Consider the following 22,973-nt stretch of genomic DNA (forward strand, 5'->3'; position numbering starts at 1 on the left):
GTACAGCTTGGTGCAACCCCGAAAAACTGGTTCACCAGTCAATATCATCAGATTGTAGCCAGCATAATGGAATAAGAGTTTTATTGCATATTCAAAATGTCTCTTGTAAACAAATTTAAAAAGAAGGAAGGATGGATAAATAGAAAAAGAGAGAGAGAGGGAGAATGAGAGAGCGGGAGAATGAGAGAGAGATGCACACACACATCAATACACATAGATGTGTACAAATGTATGAGAATATACATAAACAGCCCATTCAAGGGTGAAACCCAGAGAAAACTTTTGATACAGTGAGCATGCTCAAGAACCTTGATCGTAAGAAATCTACCACATTCTGGTTCTTCACCAATGACAATGTCTTTGAAAGACACATAGTTCTGGTACCCAAGTAATGCACACCAAGTTTCCATCAAGTATTTATTGATTCACACAAATGACTATTTCCTCGATGTGCTTCCCATGGCTGCTAGTTGATGCAGTTGACCTAAAGACTTTTCCACTATTAATTAATGATATTGCAGATTAAGAAATGCTTTTGATATTAATTTCTGGCACCATTACTGTCAGTAAAAAGTATATTATTTCCAATATGTAACAATTTTTTGGCAAAATGACTAGATAGATCATCTTCAAAAAGATTGGCTTTCAGGTTTAGCAAACAGTTTGAAGATTTCAAATTTGGTCCAACATTGAATTTCATTGACTTTTGTTCCTTTTGGAGTCAGTTGGCAGGGTCTGATTATAACATTGGTACTCTTCCCATATGACAGAGTACCAAGTTCTGCAATGTCGTATCCAGAGTCTCTAAGATGCCAGTCTGCATTCATACCAGACATTCCTTTGATAGGTTACAAGGTTGGCAATGTTGCAAACAGGTGGTTTCATTTGTGCTCGATCCAAATGCAGTTAAAAAGCAGAAAAATACCATACAGTTACCAGACAGAAGTGTGGTAGCAATACCTAAAGAAAGAACTGAAAGAGTTATGATTTTGTGTTGGCCAAATTTGGCATGCAACAGACTATTTAAGAATGTCTTTCTAGTTCCTGGTATATTAAAGAAACATTTTCCAGCTTGTTGCCAAACCCAGAGGAAAATAGCAGAATACTTTGCCATCTGGCCCACATGAGTTTGAGTTTATTGTCAATGACATAAGCTATTAATGTGTCAACATCTTAACTAATGTGTCAATATTTTATTAGTTTCAATTTCTAAACTATTGAAATCAGTGAGGTTAGGTTGAGGGAAGCTTTATCTTTGAAGTCTTGAACATTTATATCCTTGATGCTTCTTAAGGCAAAGCTTGAAGCAGATTGGATAATTCACAGAATTTCAAAAACTGTGTGTGTGTGTGTGTGTGTGTGTGTGTGCGTGCGTGCGTGCGTGCGTGTGTGTGTGTGTAATAACAAGATCTTAGACAAGTGGAAAAAACAAAATGGAAAGCACCCAGTGAACTAGAAATCAGTCTATTAGATACCTGTGTCTTTGAAAACTATTGTTCATAGATGGTGGTATGCATATATAAAAAAAGTCCTTGTCTAAAAAAGAAGCCATAAATGAAATGTAAACCATGTATGTCTTTAGCAGAAAGTAATGAGGTGAGATATGAAAACATTGATCTTTTACAAGATGATGGAGAGAGAGAGAGAGAGAGAGAGACTTATGAAGGAATATAGTATTACAGACCTGTATCACCTACACCAGTATGAAAATCAAAAACCAATGATTACTTTGTTAAATACTGGATTTGAGTCACTGAGTATATTTCACTTCCATCACTGTTGGGAATGAACATATTTTACAGTCAAAGTTAAGATAAAAATGTTATATTGGCAGTAGCAGGTAAAATTATTTGCTTTGACTTTTTTCTTTTCTTTTTATACCTGAATTTAAAAGATATCTTACCAAGAAATAATCTGGATTTTTTCTGTTTCCTTTTTTTTTTTTTTTTTTTGGGTTATTTATATTTATTAATTTATGTAGTTGTTGTCTTTTTGTTCATATCTGTTAACAAGTAGGCTATGAAAAAATAATGGACTATTATCTTATTCTGATAAACAATAGAAACACAAGAGTTATGGCACCTGCACAATTGGAGAGGCGGAGAGATAGAAGGAAGAGAAGGAAAAGAAATAAGCTGAAGAAACAGAGGAGAAGGAGGAGGAGCAGAAGAAAATAATCATGGCGATTAAGACAATGATAGTGGTGATGATGATGATGATGATGATGATGGTGGGGATGAACATTTTTGTAACAGATCGAAGATAACAGAAGCTCTTGTAGAAAACTTGAAATCAATTTGTCAAGTGTTTGCAAGAAGAAGCAGTTTATCAGCTAAACAAAAGATTAGCCGACTACATCAACTACAACAACAGGAACAAGAGCAATGATAACTGCTGCAACAACAACAGCAGTAGCAGCATTTTACTGAAAGTAAGCAGAGTAACGTGAGAAGAAAAATAGATGAAGGGTGATAAAATAATGTAGAACTAAAAGAGATGCTAGGAAACAGTTTGGAAAGTGTCAACGGAAGTGAGTGAAAGAAAGTGACAAAAAGTTTGTATGTGTATTCCCACTATTTTATCTCCAACAGTAAAGAAGTTAGCAGGAAGAGACAGGAGGAGAAAAAAAAGGGGGGGGAATATCCCCATCTGTGAAGAAACCCATAGTCACTGTCAGATGACATTAAACTTTTCAATTCTCACAAACTTTTGTGCAACGAATGTAACAAGTCCTCTCTTTCCTAGACATAGCTGCACCTAGTACAACTAAATCCAGCACATCATACCAAAGACGACACAGCAAAACAAACTGAGGAAGACTTGAAGTCACAGTGCCTTGACCTCAAGCATGTGAAGACCAGTAACACGGATTGGAACACATGGAATAACATCATCACCAGAGTCTGTCCTGCAGCAGCATTCACAGCAGTGTATTGGTTGAGAGAACAGCCTCCCCCTCTGGTTGCCAACTAGGGATTTTACTTACTTACATCCAACTCCCCCTCCATACACACACACACACTCATAAGGTTGTGAAATGAGTTTTTTACCATGTAGTTATTCCTGTGTTCTCAGGAATAACTACATGGTTAAAAAACTTGTTTCACAACTACATGGTATCTTACTTAGTGTTACCTTGGATGTCTTCTACAATAACCTTCATTTGACCAATACTGTATAAATGGAATTTAGTTTGAGGAAACTGAAGAAATAAGTTGTGTATGAATTATATATATCTAAGTGGATTACCTACTGTCCTAACAACAAAGATTCAGCTGTTTGATTAACTGAATTGTCTTTTCATCGAAATTATTAGAGTAAGTGGCTATGCATTCCATAAGCATGTGTACCAAATGTAATCCTAAGATAGAATCACCATCACACAGCACATGACAAAACTGTGGTTGAATGGCAGGCGTAATCAATTCAACAGGTTTCTGCACAGCTTCTGTCTACACAGTTCAATCACAGAGGTGCTGGTTGACTTAAAGCAATATTAAAAGATACTTGCCCAAGAAACCATGCAGTGGGATTGAACTTGGGACCTTGTGACTGTGAAGTGATCTTCTTAACCCACTACAACTGGGTTGCATAATATTTCTTCCTACTCAACCCACACTGTCTTACTTCTCTATTTCTCTGTATACATATATAAATATATGTAATTATAGTGTAGTGTTCCATGATAGAAAGATCAACAAAAAAGTACTTCATCTGGTGACAGATAAATATCTATTTAAGGAGCACAATACATGTCTTTAAATTCTACTAATAGTTTCATACGCTGAGAAATATCTCAAACATAATCATCAGGCACAAACCACATATAATGAACTAAACATCCTAATGCTACTATATATAAACACCCTGATGCTACTTTTCACTTTCCCTCTTATTACCAACTTCACTCACACTTTTTCTACCCCCTCTCAACCATACACCTATGCAACTTGAAGAACTACTGTCCTGAGCCCTAACAAACTATGTAACCAATGTTGTGACAGTAAACTGACTGATCCATGTCATCCATAGGTCCATATACTCAAACCACCTCATTACCATTACCACTTTGTTCTCACTCTCCTTCACACTAATCAATGGCATTATTCTTTCCCTTCTCCTTTTCGAGCCTCTTTCACTCTCACTCCAACAATATTCCTTCCATTACTATCCTCTCTTAATAAATCTGTTCCACCACAGAGCACTCTCTTTTGCTTTGTGCATTGCTAGGAGTCTCCAAAGTACAGCTACCACAAAAAAAATCTCCCAGGACACTTGGTAAGTGATTGGTAATCAATTTGAGCAATGAAAACTCAGGGCTTGAGAAGGTTCCTTAGTTTTTCTGATGGCAAGACAACCTCTATACTGCTGTTGCCAGAAACATTGCACCCAGTAAACTCTGTAAAGTGGCTGGTGATAAAATAAGTATCCAGATAGTAGAAATGAGATATTTGAGCAAGACAAGGTCCTCCGTCCTGTTGCATCTCGTAAAATCATCTCACCCATGCCAGCATGGAAAACAGATATAAAATGATGACAATAAAGTTTATGCTGTTGATAATGATGTGCATGGGTATATATGTGCATACCACTATAAATTGGTCCAATGAATTTTGTTCCTTTACAATAAGGCTTTTGATAAGTAGATGGCTAAAAAAATAAAACTAAGATCACAGTCACAATGGATAATGCAATCAAACACACACACATGCACGAAGACAAATCATTTATGCCATTTGGAATACCTTTTAGTCATAGGTCTACTTGATCAAAACTGACCTGGGCCTAAACAACAACAGAATTCCATAATCTGCCACGACAAAAAATATATATTTACTTCTTAATGGGTCACTCAAGTTACTAGTCAATAGGTATCACAAAGTTGTATAGTTCTAATCTTCAAGTAGCAAGAACATAAACTTAGGAAAGGATTCATTAGCTTGTAGTTCTGGGTTTGATTTTTCTCACATATAAAAACCTCAAGCCTTGCTTGAGGTAAAACTGAAGGAAGATATTTACACAGATTATGTTGATCACACTTATCTCACTGCAGGTAAACGATATTTTAGAGCCATGACAATAATACTGCTTAGCACCAACCACTACATTTTCAATAAATTTTCATTCATCTGTTTATATGTTGTATGTGTGATTGTGTATGTACTTTGAACTCAAATATCCATTGAAGCAATTATTCCATTGCAACATAAATATCAATAAAAAAAATTATATTTATGAGTAGATGTACAAAGCAGTGACTGAGAGTAAACAAACTTGATACTAGTTCAAATATGCTTGAGAGATATCTGAACCTGTAAAAGGCTTTTCACAGCAATCTATCATGGAGAAAAAATTCTTACTTGAGCCAAAGAGATGTAAAATACCATAGTCAGCACAGAGCACCTCGCGCCCCACCCTAATGGACTGAGGGATACATATATTTCAAGCTCTTAGTTCTCATTAGCACCAGATACCAAAAGAGAGGTAACTTAGAACTGACTAAGAAGTAGACTGTCTCTTATAAAAATCAATCAAAACTATTGATTGATGACACATACTGGTGCTAGGCTGAAATAAATTTCTGAGTAGTTGCATGAAGTAGTAACCAAGAGTAAACAAACTTGACACCAATTCAAACATGTATGAGAGATATTTGAAGTCATAAAAAGCTTTTCACTGCAGCTTTTCATGGAGAAAAATTCTCATTTGAGACAAAAAGGTGTAAAACACCATCGTCAGCTAAGTGCAGCGTCTACTGGATACATGCATTTCAAAATCTTACACCATTTTGTTTCAAGTGAGAAGACTGGATGTGAAGCACACCGCTTATATTGTGGTGATACTCATTTGTAGTTATTATGCAGTATCAAGACAAGGAAACACAAATATGCACACACGCATACACACATACACACACGTACATTTATACATTCTGTTGATTATGACAATGAGGTTTCCAGTTAATCTGGTCAACAGAACAGTCTGCTCATAAAATTGATGTGCAAGCTGCTGAGCACTCTACAGACACACATACCCTTAAAGTAGTTCTTGAGGAAATTCTATGTGACACAGAATGTGATAAGGCTGGCCCTTTGAAATACAGGTACTATTCATTTTTGCTGGGTGAGTGGAGTAAAGCAACAAGAAATAAAGGGTCTTACTCAAGGATACAAGTCCCCACATGTATACATATACATACATATATATATATATATATATAAAACAAAAGCCCATTGTGTGTGTGTGTGTGTGCGTGTGTATGTATGTGCATACATACATAATGGGCTTCTTTCAGGATCCATTTACGAAATCCACTCAAAAAGCTTTAGTAATCCCAGCTTCTTAGTAGAAGACACTTGCCAGGCAATGGGACTGAAACTAAAATCACATGGTTAGAAAGTAAACTTCTATACCAAAAAGCTATGCATAAACCTATTAAGTGTATGTTGGTTGCATTACATTATTCATCTGTTAAAAAAGCCAGTGGAGGGAGTTGAAGAATGAAATTGAAAACCAAAGGTATCAGCCAATATGTAAAATTGAGACAATTATACAAATGAACCAATGAAAGAGCCTCTATATGGTCACTTGCTCTGCCAGAGATAACAAGCATATCTCTCATATCATTTTATAGAATTAAAAAAGAATGCCACATTGGATAATGTAGTCCTTCAGAATTGTGTCTGTAAAACATAAATAAAAATGTGTAATGATCATAGTCAGAATGTATTTTGAGCATAGCTCTGATTTTCAGACTTATCTTGTAGTCAAATAACAAGAATATTAATATGGAAATGTAATGACAAGAAATGTTATAAACTAAGTGAAAAGGAACCACAATCTCAAGATAGAACACAAAGGTATCAGTATTAACTCAGATATGCACTGAAGTTAAAAGAACAGCTCTGGAAACTGATGCAATATTGCAAAAAGAAGAGCTGCAGACAGATAATTTCACTGTAACCATGATCCATCCAAAAATGTATGGAAATGCAAGCATTGAAAGAATGATGAAGATGATAAACAGGGATACAACAGTTAGCTAATTAGTATCTGGCAAGAAGTTATACAATAGCGTTTTCTAAAGCACGATTTATCATTAATAGGATAATGCTTCTAGTTTTGATGTGTTAGTACAGCCTAATTGTTATGATAATAAGTTGTACTATAGCTGTTTATGATGTTGTTTATAAAGGAACAGCTTGAAATTTAATAGAATAAGGACCCACAGAGCCAAATTGCAGCAGGAAGTCATACACTGAATATTAATGTTTTCCTTTCAGACACAAAGAACTTTTATAAAGGGAAGGTTATACAACCAATTACTTCAATCCTCAGTGCATTGCTGGTACTTATTTTATCAATGCTAAAAATAACAGGAGCAAAATCAACTCCTGTATGATTCAAATATAGAGCTAGATGTTTTATGGTTATATGATATGAATACTGCTACAATTCTGCTCTTCTGAAGGAACACTAATATTGCCGTACCTTTTGTTTTACTCTACCCAATTAATATCTGCCAATAAAGATCAACATTGGTCACATAGAATTCTTGCAAATAGTTTTTAATTATAGCTAATTTCTTTTCACTCTGCAAAATAATTGACTAACTTAGACACTGAGAAGTATCAAATAAAAGAAATAAGAAAATTTAGAATTAATTACTTCTCTGTTTCTCTTGGAAACAAAATGTAAAGTTCCTCTGTCTAGATTTGACCTTCAAGCTTAAACCATTGAACTTTAATACAAGAGGGAATCTTGATTAGACAATATTCATTGTTGCTTTCAGAAATAATGGCTTCAAATTTTGGCAAAAAGCTAGTAATTTTTTTTTAAGGGAAGGGGTAAGTTGATTACATTGACCCCAGTGCTTGACTGGTACTTATTTTACCGATCTCAAAAGGATGAAAGACAAAGTCACCTTTGGCAGTATTTGTACTCAGAACATAACGTCAGAAGATATATTGCTAAGATTTTCATCTGGCATGGTAACGATTCTGCCAGCTTACTGCCTTACTTTCAGAAATATTAATAATAATAATAATCTGACCCATGCATGCGTGGGTCAGATGGAATTTAATGAGGTAGGTTTACAATAACTAGCTGCCCTCCTTGTCACCAACCCTCACTTGTTTCCAAGTAAGGTAACACTTCCCTTTTGGCTGAACAGGTTTTCATAGAAGATTGGAAACAAATTACACTACTTGTATTATGATGACATTCATTTACAACTATCACACATTGTCAAATAGATGCATGCAAGCACACACATGAGCACATGTGCATGCATGCATGTGCGCACACACACACACAAACACACAGAGAATGGGTTTTGTAGCTTCCATCCACCAAAATCTACTCACAAGTGTTTGGTCAGCCTGGGGCTGGAAGCACACTTTTTAACCACACACCCATGTTTACACATTTTATTTTATACACAAATAGAGAGAGTGAGAGACAAGTGCTGGATGAAAACATGAAATGATTTTTCAGAGCTATTTTGAATGAAGGAGTATCTATTGAATTAAATTTCTATAGCATTAAGAAAGTTTGTGGTATGCTTCATCTGTGACTGACTTCAAGGCATAGCTCCTTCTAATGTGGAAGCATATGCTGTCTGAGCAATCATTGAGATTATTAGGCTATCATGAAGATTCCAAGATAGATGTCTTGGGTTCATGTTATCTCTTGGGGCTAATTATTATTATTATTATTATTTCTTTCAAAGCAAGCTAAATTAAAAATAAAAGTACTTTTAATTTCTCTTCTATTTATTTGGAAGGAAAATATTTAATAAAAGTCAAATAAAAACAAAAAGCATCTTGAAGGTTTATTGATTTTTGTTATTCAAACTACACTTAACAACAGCTTTCTATTTTCTCAGTTTAGAAGCTTTCCTTTGGTTATTTAAAAGATACAAAAACCAGATGGACTTCTTAAGAAACAAAACAGCCTCATAGAAAGTATTATTTCCTGTATATAATTCTTATAAAAAGGAGGAATAAAACTGAAATCTAAAAGAAATAATACCATGAATCATTACTTCATTAAGCAATAACTGGCAGGAATTTTAAATGGTGATGGCACTTATTTTCCATTTTTTAAATTAATATCTCTTATTTGTGTCAGTCATTAGACTGTGGCAATCTTGGGGCACCACCAAGAAGAATTTTTGTCGAATGAATCAACTCATGTACTTACTTTTTTTTAAAAGCATAGTACTTATTCAATTGATCACTTTTGATAAACCACTAAGTTATGAGGATGTAAACATATCAACATCAGTTGTCAATTGGTGGTGGTGGACAAACACAAATACAGAGAGAGAGAGAGAGAGGCACGTACACACACACACACACACACACACACACACACACACACATGCACACACAACAAGCTGCTTCTTTCAGTTTCCATCTACCAAATCCACTCACAAGGCTTTGGTTGGCCAAGGGCTATAGTAGAAGACACTTGCCCAAAGTGTCATGCAGTGGGGCTGAACCCAGAATCATGTGGTTGGGAAGCAAACTTCTTACCACACAGCCAGATTGTGTCATTGTATATTGTTATTATTTTCAGTAAAAAAATAAATTTAACCTTAAATTATCAACAATAGCAAAAATTAAAGTTAAATAAAAAAGAAAAAAAATTAATGTATAAGAAGAGAAATTAAACAAAGGTATTTAAACAATATTAAACAAAATTCTACTCGTCTTAATAAACAATTATGGATGTTCAATAGGCATTTAGTAAAAATGGATTAAAGTTAGAAGGGGCTTTGAGCAGAACAATTGGAAAATTCGTCTCAGCTGAAGAATACATTGCTACACTTTAATTATGACCATCATCATCACCCCGCAGCCATCATCAGCATAATCATCATCACTCTTACAAAAACAAAGAAAGAAAATAGTACAAATAAAATATTCTGGTTCTAAAATAAATAAGATGCAATTAAAAAAGGTGTTGAGTTGAACTGAAATTTAAGAATACTCAGTTGAACATTTTTTAGAAATCAATTGAGATTAGACAATAAGAGACAATTAACTAATTAATATCAGGTTATTGTTTTTAAATGACAAAAGCAAAAGAAACAAAGAAAATATTCTATCATGCTGGGAGGGGACAAAGTCAGTAGAGACCCTAAAGATCTTTATAAAAAGGTGATGTACAAAGTTAATTCAAAAGAAACAGTTGGATGATTGAAACCATTTATATGATAGCAAATACCAAATAAATTATTTAATTTAAATTCATAACAGTTGTAATTTAATTTTGTTTACAATAATTTATTTTGTAATTTAAAGAGAAAGCATTGAGTCTCATGAGATTCTGCTAAACTGAAGATGGTACAAGTTGAGTTAAATATTTAATGATTAGTCAAGAATTATTACATACTAATATTTGGTAGAAAGATGAATGTATGGGAGCAACTTGCAGAAGGATACAGATTAAATAAAGAAAGAGTGACTGAGCAAAACAAGAAGCAAATGGTCACAAGAGATAAATAATAGGTAAGGGAGAGGGAGGGGGTAACAAATATTTGACATGAATACATTATATCTTCATATTTGATATGAATATATCAAATATAATCCAGGGAGATGTGATGAGAAAAAAACCTTCAGATATTGGGCCTCACTTAAGGAGATGACAAGAGACTGGAACTTGTGGTGATTTGCTGTACTTTAGAAGACACATAAATCTAAGTAAAATTCTGGCCATCCATACATAGAGGCATGTCCTTTATGGTCATTTCCCTACTCCCTCTCCCAGCTGAGAAGTCTTTTGTCTTGCAGGGGCTGGTGCCATGTAAACTGCACTCATGCTAGTGCTACATAAACACACCCATACTTGTGGTATGTAAAAAGCACCCAGCACACTCTGTAAAATGGTTGGTGTTAGGAAGGGCATTAAATCATAGAAACCATGCCAAAACAGTGAAGTCTGGACAGTTCTCCAGCTGGCTAACTCCAATTAAACTGTCCAACCGACGTTAGCATGGAAAATGAACACTAAACAATGATGATGATGATGAAACATATTTAAATGATAAAGGAAAGAAACTTAACCCTTTCTCAACATATTCCCACTATAACATGGAATATGTTAAATGTCAGTTCTATTGGATTCTGCAACCATGCTGGGACACTGCTTTGAAGAGTCTTTAGTCAAATGAATCAACTTCAATAGTCATTTTTACTTTTAAGCCTGGTGCTTATTCTATCAGTCTCTTTTGCCAAACTGCCAAGTCACAGGGATATAAACACACCAAAACTAGTTGTGTAAGAGTTGGGTGACAAACACTAACACAAACACACACACACATATATGATGGGCTTCTTTTAGTTTCCATCTATTAAATCCACACACACATATAATATACGATGGGCTTCTTTTAGTTTCTGTCTACCAAATCCACTCACAAGGCTTTGGTCAACCTGAGGTTAAAGTAGAAGATGCTTGCCCAAGGTGCCACAGAGTGGGACTGAACCTGGAACCATGTAGAAGGAAAGCAAGCTTCTTATCACACAGCCATCCCTGCACCTATATGTTAATATTTCATTGAAAGAAATTACCTATTTCAAATTTAGAAATAGTAACTAGACAAAGGACTTTAGAGAATATGTCAAATAGTAAGATTTAAATTAATCATTGTTATCAACTTCATGATTCAAATAAGAAAAGTCCTTCATTCTATTTCTCTTTATTGTTAAATTTCTATGTGATGATGTCACACATACACCAAAAACAAAAAAGAAGAGAAAAAAAAGCAAAACCATTTTTCTTGGAAGCTTCAACTGCTATTTTTTATACAAAATATTGTAGCTATATATTGTTGTTGTTGGCACTCCGTCGCTAACGACGTCGAGGGTTCCAGTTGATCTGATCAACGAAACAGCCTGCTCGTGAAATTAACGTGCAAGTGGCTGAGTACTCCACAGACACGTGTACCCTTAACATAGTTCTCTGGGATATTCAGCGTGACACAGAGTGACAAGGCTGACCCTTTGAATTACAGGCACAGCAGAAACAGGAAGTAAGAGTGAGAGAAAGTTGTAGGGTTCACCACCATCCCTTGCTGGAGCCTCGTGGAGCTTTAGGTGTTTTCGCTCAATAAACACACTCTTGTGTGTGTGTGTGTGTGTAATATATATACAGAGAGAGAGAGAGAGAGAGAGAGAGAGAGAGAGAGAGGTGAGGGTGTGTATCTAAGTTTTATTAAGAAGACCTACCACAAAACCATATAAACCATTATTTGCAATCTAACGAGCAAGCTAAGTATAACATTTATTTTGTTTCTTTAAAGCTTTAAAGAAATATCAAGTCTCATAACTGAAATCTATACTTTCTATTTGCAATGTATTGAATCTTTTATTGAACTGAGATTATTTTGATTCATTTTTTCTCATTGACAAATACACAGAATGTGTGAGTGTGTGTGTGTGTGTGTGTGTGTTGGGGGGGGGGGTAACATAGAGGAGAAAAAGTACTCAATGCTTGATGATGAACATAGATCATTTTATTCCGTTAGTCGAAACCAAAGTGATTAACACTATGTTTCCATGCCTGTTTTATCAGTTAACCATATTGGAATGGAACCATACAGCATCAAAAGAGCAAATAATGAATTCTATATAACTTCACTGAACATGTTTGCCTCATCACCACAGCTTTTTTTTCTTGTGGCATTCTTGTAGTAAAACTGCAATTCTCTAATTCATCATTTCTGTATTAATCCAACAATGTATCCATGTAACAACTTCATATGACTCCTGAGCTGACTTCACCTTGTAACCTGCTGAATTTCTTTCCTTAGTGACCCCATGTAATTTTCTCTCATCTCACATTTCTAACTGGTTCGTTGTATTTTCACCTCATTCCTATTTGTCTCTAGGTGTATATCGGTGGTGAGTATCAGTATCAAGTGCTATGTCACAATTCTTTATCTTTATGAACAAACATGTAAATGAGCTTGCTTGCATGTGTGCATATAAAAAAGAAAGAAAAAGAAAACAAAGGATTGCATGAAACATGTATGTGCACATATTCAAACATAAGTGTAGGTACATATAGGCAAATAGTAAATTGAATGTTTAAAACGAAGTAGCATAATACTGTGAGTATCTATCTGCATCTGATAACAGAAGCATGTACATGTAAGTACACCTGGATATATGAACCTATATGGACATATGAGGGCACGTGACCTAGAGGTTAGGGTGTTGCACTCACAATCACGAGATCATGGTTTCAATACCTAGGCCGAGTGATGTGTTGTGTTCTTGGGCAAAACAATTCATCTAATGTTTGCCTACGCTCACTTCAACACCTGACACATGTCACACCATTCACCTGTTCAGGCAATGTTGATTTGATGGAAGAAGCAAGCTAATAATGTACAGCACATACATTTGATCATTATAAACAAATAATTTTGTGCAGGTCATTCGGCAAAACTGAACACTTGTATGTCGTTTTCCTTTGAAAGGCGAGTTCATCATGATGACATATTTAAAAATACATATGCTATCATATATTTTGAGAATGTGTACTCATTTACAAGAGCACACTAGCCACAATTGTATTTTAGCATGAGCATAAATACATCCCTCTCTCATATATATATATATATATATATATATATATATATATATATATATGTCGATTGTCAGTGTATCATATATCCGAAAAAGAAGCACACTCTAAAGCATAGAGCAGTAAAGTATTCAAGTAATCGAGTTAATACCCAGTCATAGAGTGACCAATGGTTTCACATCCACAAAGGCCCTACCTAGCCTTGCAGATGTCATATCAGACTCTAAAACCAAAGAGGTGAAGAGTTACATTTGTCTTTGGCTTAAGTGTCTGATGAGACAGTCACAAGGCTAAGGCTTTAGTGGACGTGAAACCATTGGTCAGTCTATGACTGGATATTAACTTTATTGCATTAATAATTAATACATACACACATACAGATGACTGTATTTATTTATCTATGAACTCATGGATGTGCATACATTGTGCACACACATATTGTGTGCTGAATACATCATGTATATGTATATATGCATATGCATGAGGGATGCCAGACATCTGATGTGCAGGGCATTTGTATTATACAGGCATGTGTGTATATATATATATATATATATGAATATTCTATCACTCATAACTTAGAATTTCTGTGTATGCAAATCAAATAATTTGACTTTTATCTTTAACTTCCTTGGGAGTGATCTGTTCTAATCTGTATTAACATGAAGTCTGCTAGTTTATACCTGAAGTCAAGTCACACCAATCTTTGATGTATGCTGACCATCCAGAAAAGTATATTCCATCTACCATCTTGTTGATATTATTTGTTCTATGCTTCCATTTTCAAATATTTGACTGATAAAACATACTAATCTAACTGAAACATTCATTCATTCATTTATTTATTCATGCATACATATCATCATCATCATCATTCAATGTTCATGTTCCATGCTTGCATGGATTGGACAGTTTGATAAGGATCCAATGAGTTGAAGGACTTCATCATGTTCCAGTGTCTGCTTTGGCATGGTTTCTATGGCCAGATATCCTTTCTAATGCCAACTACTTTACAGCATGGACTGGTTGCTTTTTTCAGGCCACCAACACTACTAAGGTTGCCATGTAGCTTGCACGGTTGGGGTAGAACAGGGTCTTGTTGTAGAGAAGATACATGGCTAAGTATGGATGGGAGGGGTAAGTAAATTTCACCAATCTGTTAATATAATTGAAAAATAACACCTACAACTAATGCATGTCTGCATCTGACCAAAATAACCTCTCTATTTTTCTTATAGTATGGCTCTAATGCTTAACATTCTCCAATTTCTATTACTTTTCTGTCTTTCTTAAACTGATTGCATATATATTTATTCAAATGGAACAGTTTCCAAACTTTTCCCTTTATTCGTACCAAATATTAATAAATTTATATGCCAGATGTGATACTACTGAAGTTGACAGGGAAGTTTTAATACATTACCAGGTGTTGTAAGATTAAGGTGATTTTTTTTGCAGAATATACAAAAGTGAATTGATTACAGTATTAAGCACTGTTATTGATTTGATTAGATTTCCAGACAAGAATTGAAACACAAAATAAAATAGATAAATAAATAAAATCTGTGTATGTTATGTGTCTGCATACATTACATTATAAGCATCCCTATAGTTGTTGCCTTAGGATATACCCATGCAATTTCATATCGGATGACAACAACAACAACTTTACAGGAAGAAAAGAATTCGATATCAAAACCAATAATTGAATTCCTTGTTCCTTAAACTATACCATTAAAATAATAACAACAATAGCAATAATATATATTGTCAATGCTAGAATATATAAATAAATAATAGGAAGACATCCAGTATAAAAGAAAGTCATTGGAAGGACTAATAACATACTACAGCTGATTATCCTAACAACAAACAGATTCTGTCTAGTTTCAAAATGGAAAACAAAAACAACAAATAACTATCAAAATTGAAAGAAATAGGTTTGTGGAAAGTTTCTGTTGGTTGTGTGTGAGCATGTGTCAGTATGCGTATGCGTGTGAGTCAATGTTATGGACTGGAAATGCTTTATTTTGTTGTGTGGCCTATATGCTACAGTTAAGTGAGGAAGACATGGGGACAGAATAAAGATCATGTGAGTTCACGCACACACTATATAGACACACACATATATTCATACACATGTAAACACACATACATATAATATATATATATATATATATATATATATATATATATATATATATATATAGACATACACACACATATATATTCATACACACATATACACACACATATATATACACACACATATATATACACACACATACATATATACACACACACATATATATACACATACACAAATACACACGCACAGACATACATATATGTGCACACACATACATTTGAATGTACAATGAGAACAAGTACAGAATGCATGTATTACTATTTATTTGTTCGTTCATTCAGAACTGACTGGTTTACTCGGTTCTCCAAGTACCTTTTCTTGTATCAGCTCATTCAATATCATTTCAATGAACAAATACGTATGAGAAACTCTGATTAACAACAGAGTGAATTATCTGCTTTGAAGGAGGTTGGAGGATACTACCTTACATCATATTACCACTCATCTAGATCATTTGTCATCTTGATTGCGACACCTGACTTCCTGACATCTGACTTTACATCTTGTATCTTCCACTCTCTCAACATTGTTGTAGGAACCTTGTGTTATCAGCACACAGCATCTTTTCACCTATCACTCATAATACATTCATATCACATATCTGCACAGTCGTTTCTCCTGCTTGTATTGGTTAATGTCTTTAATGCTAAGTCATAATCTCAGCTAACTTGAGCTCTGTTGCTTTTCTTGGAAGCTTATATTATACATTCAACAGATCAATTCTTCAGTATTTTAAGTTTAGTTATTTCATGTTGCAATGGTAAAAGGGATCTATTATACAATGTCTTTCCCATCTGTATTGACCTCAATTTATCATAATGTTCTTAAACTCCCACTCACTCACTCTCTCTTTGTTTTCCCCCTCTCACGCATGCACACACACACGCACACATCATTATGTGGCATATGTTAGTGCTTAGTTCAACTCCAGCTGAAATGCAGGAATCTACATATAACATAACAATAATTGTTACTAATATAGGTGCAAAGCATGAAATTTGGAGGAGAGGTAAGTCAATTTGATGAACCCCAGTACTTGGCTGGTACTTTATTTTATCAATCCTGAAAAGATGAATGGCAAAGATGACTTTGGTGGGATTTGAACTCAGAACATAAAGAGCCATAACAAAACAATACAAAGCATAATGTTGAATGCTCATATGATTATGCTACTCTATAGATTTTCAATAGAATTTAGAGCCAGCACAAAGTTATGAAGTTTTTTTTTTATATACAAATACAACTATGTTGACACTGCAATTGAAGATAGAAAAATAGATAATGGATATATATGCACATTTCAGGAGTTATTTGCTCCTTCTTTATAACCACATCCAACCCATTAACCATCCATGAAATCATTGCTCAAAATAGTCACTATGTTTAGCAGTGTAACACTATTGGATAGACCAATTTACATATTAAACACATTCCTGGCAACTGGTATGTACATATTAATTGCTGGTAGGAACACTATATTTTGGTTTGCAGTCATATTAAAGGTATATCAAAGATTTATAAACCAACATTGTGTCCTACTTTGTGTTAGCTGTGTGATGTTTCCAGTTTTTTTAGTACATCTCTACAGATTTTCAATACACATGCAGATAGACAGACAGACAGACACACAAGCACACACACGCCCGCGCACACACGCCTGCGCACTTACACACACACACAGAAAAACACAATGGATATTCACCCACGTTGCATCTACCAGATTCACTTACAAGGCTTTGCTAATCTTGGAGCTATAATAGAAAACACTTGTCCAAGATGCCATACAATGGGACTGTATCCACATGGTTGCAAAGCAAAATTCTATGCCTGCACCTATTTCGATGATTACAATGGAATCAAAAAGTAAATGGGAGGAGGGGGGAAATGAATAAATAAATATAAAAAATATCTTTGTCTATATACATTTATCTGAATTCAATATGTGAACAAAGAAAATTTTAACACTTCAAAACTTCAGTGTAACCAATGTTGATGGCTTTTATCAACAGTATCACCATACCCTAGTGCAATGTTCTTGACATCAATATCATTGCTCATAGTTTAATGCTTTTTCGCATCTATTTGCATCCGTGCACAAATAGATCAGTGGGCAAGAACACATCAGGTTTACTCAATGATTCATATTGACTGTAGTTGCAGAAGGATAAATGGCAGAGTAGTGGCAAGTTCATTTTAATTATTAATACAGTGATATGTTTCCCACGATCTTCACCTTTAAAAATTTCACCTCCAATCAGGTGTTCATGTATATGAGTTAATAAAATTCTTGTTCCACAGCTTCATAAATATATATAGCATTTTATTCTAAGAGATGAAACCAGTCTTGAATTATTTTTGCTAGTTTGTTGTTGACATTAATCTTGAAAACAGAATCCCAATCAACAGAAATTGGAATATGGAAATTTGAAAGAGCCATAGAACCACAGTTTTGGTAGGTGCAAATGATAATTAATACGAACACAATTTCAATATATATCAGGGGTGCCAAAATTATTTGGTTTTAAGGGTATTGTAAAAGGCCTGGTTGGAGACACAATAGTCTAAATTTTTTTTTTTACAAAACTTAGAAAAACTGAAGGACTACTGCAATAAGTGTGTGAATGTGAGAGGGGAATATGTTGAATAAAGTCATAATTAACTGATCCTCCTGTATTTTCTTTTACCCAAAGTCAGGAATTTTTCAGTAGCCCCTCATATATTCAGTTGAAATATATCTTTCCACAGTCACCATAATTCTCAACAAGGTAACAAGATGAATTTGGGTTGTTACTCTGTATGACATCCATTAAGGTGTCAAAATAAAACCCTCACTCTTTGTTTAATGCATCTTTTTTCAGATCTTGCCTATGAAGATAGTTGTTAACAATATTAGGGTGTAAAACAAAATATCTGATGCATTTGGTAAAAATACCATGGGGAGAGAGGAATGCTATTTCAGAGACAAAAAGTTTTCCAATTAGGGACAACATACCTCTATAACTGTTCATAATTGTGTAGTTGATAATCTTATGTCTAAGTAACTTGTCATTTTGAAGGAATCCTAATTGATTTGAGATATTAGAGAACAATCATATTGAAACAAACACTTTTTAAATGCACATGTATCATTCATGTCCCTATCAAATTCAGGTACATCTTTAAAGATGCTTTCTTGTATGTTTCATGTTATTGTCCCTCCAACAATTTGCAGCTCAAGAAAAGAGCATGCCACAGATTTGTGTTGTAATATTATACAAATATAACATATGTGAGGATGTTGTGGATTAGCAACAGAAAGTTTTCAAATTGACAATCCATGTTTACTACTTGTCCATGTTTTTCTGTCAATTTATTTCAAACCTATCTATATTGGACACCATATATCTCTGAAGAGAAGGAGAAAGGATAAATGATTTTTTCAGTACTGACTGTAGAAGTAATATACAGTTAAGGAGCAGCAAATAAACTGTAAGTATTCATCATGGAATGTCTAAGAATATTAAAAATATATCATAGAATTTTTCTCTTAGACTTTCATCCTAGCTCTCACACCAGTGACAGTGAAATAAAATAAATGAAATTATTTGTCATTCTGGGAAATGAAGTATGAAAATAAATAATTTGATTTCTAGAAAATTATCTCCTTCTCCCTGAAACATACCTGTAAAAAAATAGATGAAAGGGATGAATTTTTGTTCAAATTAATTTTGAAAGTCAAGATGTGTCAGATACACAGAGAGTGTTATTTTAACAATATAGATACACACACACACACGCAAATCCAGCATAACAGTCACAGCAAAGTTACAGGAAAACTTCAATAAATGACTGACTTTTCTTTACTGTTTCATTTAAGATATTGAATAAATCATGATGTTTTTAACATACAGGTAATGCCATTAGGAAGCTTGTGTTTTCACCGTGTACAAACCATGTATTAACAGATAATAAGCGGCTTAAAATATTTGTTTAACCATTTTATGTACTATTTATGGTAGTTAAATGAAATGTGGTTTTATATCTGTTCACCATATTACAACAGGATTACACACAATTCTTGTCTACTAAATTCCATTAACCAAAAATTGCTCAAAAACAGGTTATGAAAGAAGACACTTGCTCTAAATACAAATGGGAGTGTGAAGTAAAATTTTACCTATAATATATATATATATATATATATATATATATATACCCCCCCACTTATTATTTTCGCAGTATATGTATGACGCATGCGTACGAACAACCATGCTACATGGCAGTGAAACATGGGCTGTAACTGCTGAGGACATACGTAAGCTCGCAAGGAATGAAGCCAGTATGCTCCGTTGGATGTGTAATGTCAATGTGAATACCCGTCAGAGTGTAAGTATCTTGAGAGAAAAGCTGAACATTAGAAGCATCAGTTGTGGCGTGCAAGAGAGACGATTGCGCTGGTATGGACATGTGGTGAGAATGGAGGAGGATAGCTGCGTGAAAAAGTGCCACACCCTAACAGTTGAGGGAACCCGTGGAAGAGGTAGGCCCAGGAAGACCTGGGCTGAGGTGGTGAGGCAAGACCTTCGTACATTGGGCCTCACCGAGGCGATGACTACGGACCGAGACCTTTGGAAATGGGCTGTGCGTGAGAAGACCCGGCAAGCCAAGTAAGATCGTTGCCAGTGCCCCTGGACTGGTTCTTGTGCGGGTGGCACATGAGATGCACCATTTTGAGCGTGGCCGTTGCCAGTACCGCCTGACTGGCTCCTGTAGGATTTTCGAGCGAGATCGTTGCCAGTGCCCCTGGACTGGCTTGTGCGGGTGGCACATAAAAGACACCATTTCGAGCGTGGCCGTTTTCGTGCGGGTGACACGTAAAAGCACCCACTACACTCTCTGAGTGGTTGGCGTTAGGAAGGGCATCCAGCTGTAGAAACTCTGCCAAATCAGACTGGAGCCTGGTGTTGCCATCCGGTTTCACCAGTCCTCAGTCAAATCGTCCAACCCATGCTAGCATGGAAAGCGGACGTTAAACGATGATGATGATGATGATGATGATATATATATATATCATAGTTTAATGTCCTCCTTCCATGCTGGCCAGGCAGAAGCCTGCACCTTGCTGCTATGTCGGTTGCGGCATGGTTTTTTATGGCTGGATGCCCTTCCTAACACCGACCGCTCCACAGAGTGGGCTGACTGCTATTTACATGGCACCCACTTGTGTATATATATATATAGTGAGAGAAGAAGTATTAACACTAAAAAGTAATATTGATCACCACTTAAAATCAACTGTTGTGTTAGAACACAGATTACTGTGATTGTTACCATGACAGAACCTCTCATATGGACTTGTGGTGCACATAAGCATTCATGTCTATACCATTAATGAGAGGTAATCAACTGCCATTACCAATGTGAAGACTATCAGATCATGTGATTTTGGCCTTCTCAAAGGTGGATGCCCAACAGCTGGTAATAGCTGTGATTCCTCTTCTAGCAAACACAGAATTCTCAGTACCTAATCAGGTAACTGGTGTTGCAAATAGCCAGTGGGCTTATTGAAAATGAAAATGACACCAACATCTCATTTTAACAGATATATTAACCAAAATTACATAAAAATACCTTGAAATACTAAAGAGTAAATTTATTCAATAAAATCATCATTGGCTTCAACCACGGCCTGCAGACGACTTAGGAATCTCCTGCAACTCTTTTGGATAGTCTCCTTATTTAAGTCGGTGAATGCTGCCATAATCCTTGCCTTCAGTTCATCTTTGGTGTTACAAAGAGTTTTGTTGGTCTCTTGCTCAACTGTGCTCCACACATAATAATCAAGGAGGTTGCAGTCTGGGGAGTTGGGTGGGCAGATGTTAGTGGCGACGTGGTCGCAGAAATTGTCTGACAGCCATGACTGAGTTCTCCTGCTTGTGTGGTGTGGAGCAGAGTCCTGTTGTCAGACATAGGGTCTTTCAGCAGCCATCCTCTTGACCCAGGGCAGCATCTGATGTAGGCCTCCATGTTGAGTCTGAGACCGTGTGGAAAGATGAATGGAGGCATAACATTGCCATCACTAATGATCACTCCAAACACAATGATGCTGACTGGATGCTTAATTTTTATCACTCTCTGTACATGCACTGTCCTCAGATAGACATCCAAACACTCTGAAATGTTCAGTGGAGCTTCCGGTGTGAATGCCAAAAAATACAGCATGTCGTTTCCAAATTTCTGGCAGAGTGAATTGCATCATAGTGCTGTTTTTCTCACAGACAGTGCCCAACTTACCCTACTATACTGTCAACAAAATCAAAAACAAACAATGCTCATGTGCAAAATTAATATTATAAAACAGCGTCAATTTACCTATCACACCTTGTATGTGTGTGTGTGTGTGTGTGTGCGTGCACATATTTTAATACCACTACTCTATTGCAAGCATTCAAGCTAACAGCAATTTGGAGTACCTTCCTCCTCAGTAAGCAGCATGTAAGCACACACATACATACACACGCATGCACACACACACGCATACATACACAGATATAAAAAGTAAAGACTACATTCAGTTATGAATGACCATGAGATTGCCCCTAGAAAGTTACCCTCCGAGGCACAAGTTTGAGCAAGGATGTTTATGAAGACCAACAGTTGCTGCATACCAGCCTCCTCTCTCCATGCCCTTAATGTTATCCAAGGGAAAGGCATATGCCAATACAGCTTCGCACCAGTGATATTGCAATTCATTTCTACAGCTGAGAGAACTGGAGCAATGTGAAATAAAGTGTCTTGCTTAAGAGCAAAACACACAGCTCAGTCCAGGAATCAGACTCACTACTTTATGACTGTAAACCCAATGCTCTAACCACTGAGCCATGTGCCTTCACAGATATATATCACCCCACCCATAATCATCATTCAGTGTCTCTGATGATGATGTGCACATGTGTAGACATACAAATGCATGCATATATATATATATATATATATATATATATATCTACAATCATGCACACACACGCACAAAGAGGGACATTAGAAGCTTGGTTTCTTTCATTCAATGTTTCAAGCTTTGAGTTACTGTTGTAAACAAGACCATTCAGTAATATCGTCGGTCACTGTCAGTGACATAGCATGGTGTCATGCTATTATCTTAGTTAAAAACATCACTGCACTGCTCAAGAAAACTGCTATTGTGGCTCAACTAGCTAAAAATATAACCAAAAGAGGGGAAGAA

General features: G+C 35.5%; 1 protein-coding gene across 15 annotated transcripts in view; it reads right to left on the reverse strand.

Annotated features, from left to right (window-relative positions):
* Window positions 1–22,973, reverse strand: part of LOC106868354 (N-acetylated-alpha-linked acidic dipeptidase 2) — a 1,035,601-nt gene that overhangs the window by 702,779 nt on the left and 309,849 nt on the right. The window contains exon 1 of one of the 15 annotated variants that reach the window (XM_089357529.1): window positions 1,685–1,927. The exons of 13 other annotated variants lie outside the window; for them this stretch is intronic. The gene's annotated coding sequence lies outside the window, so the exon portion shown is untranslated. Of the gene's footprint in view, window positions 1–1,684; window positions 1,928–22,973 lie in introns of those variants that run through there. One more of the 15 variants, XM_089357525.1, reaches the window with a different exon arrangement.

Source organism: Octopus bimaculoides, chromosome 9, assembly GCF_046866305.1.
Source record: "Octopus bimaculoides isolate indiv1 chromosome 9, ASM4686630v1, whole genome shotgun sequence".
Classification (NCBI taxonomy): Eukaryota; Metazoa; Mollusca; class Cephalopoda; order Octopoda; family Octopodidae; genus Octopus; species Octopus bimaculoides.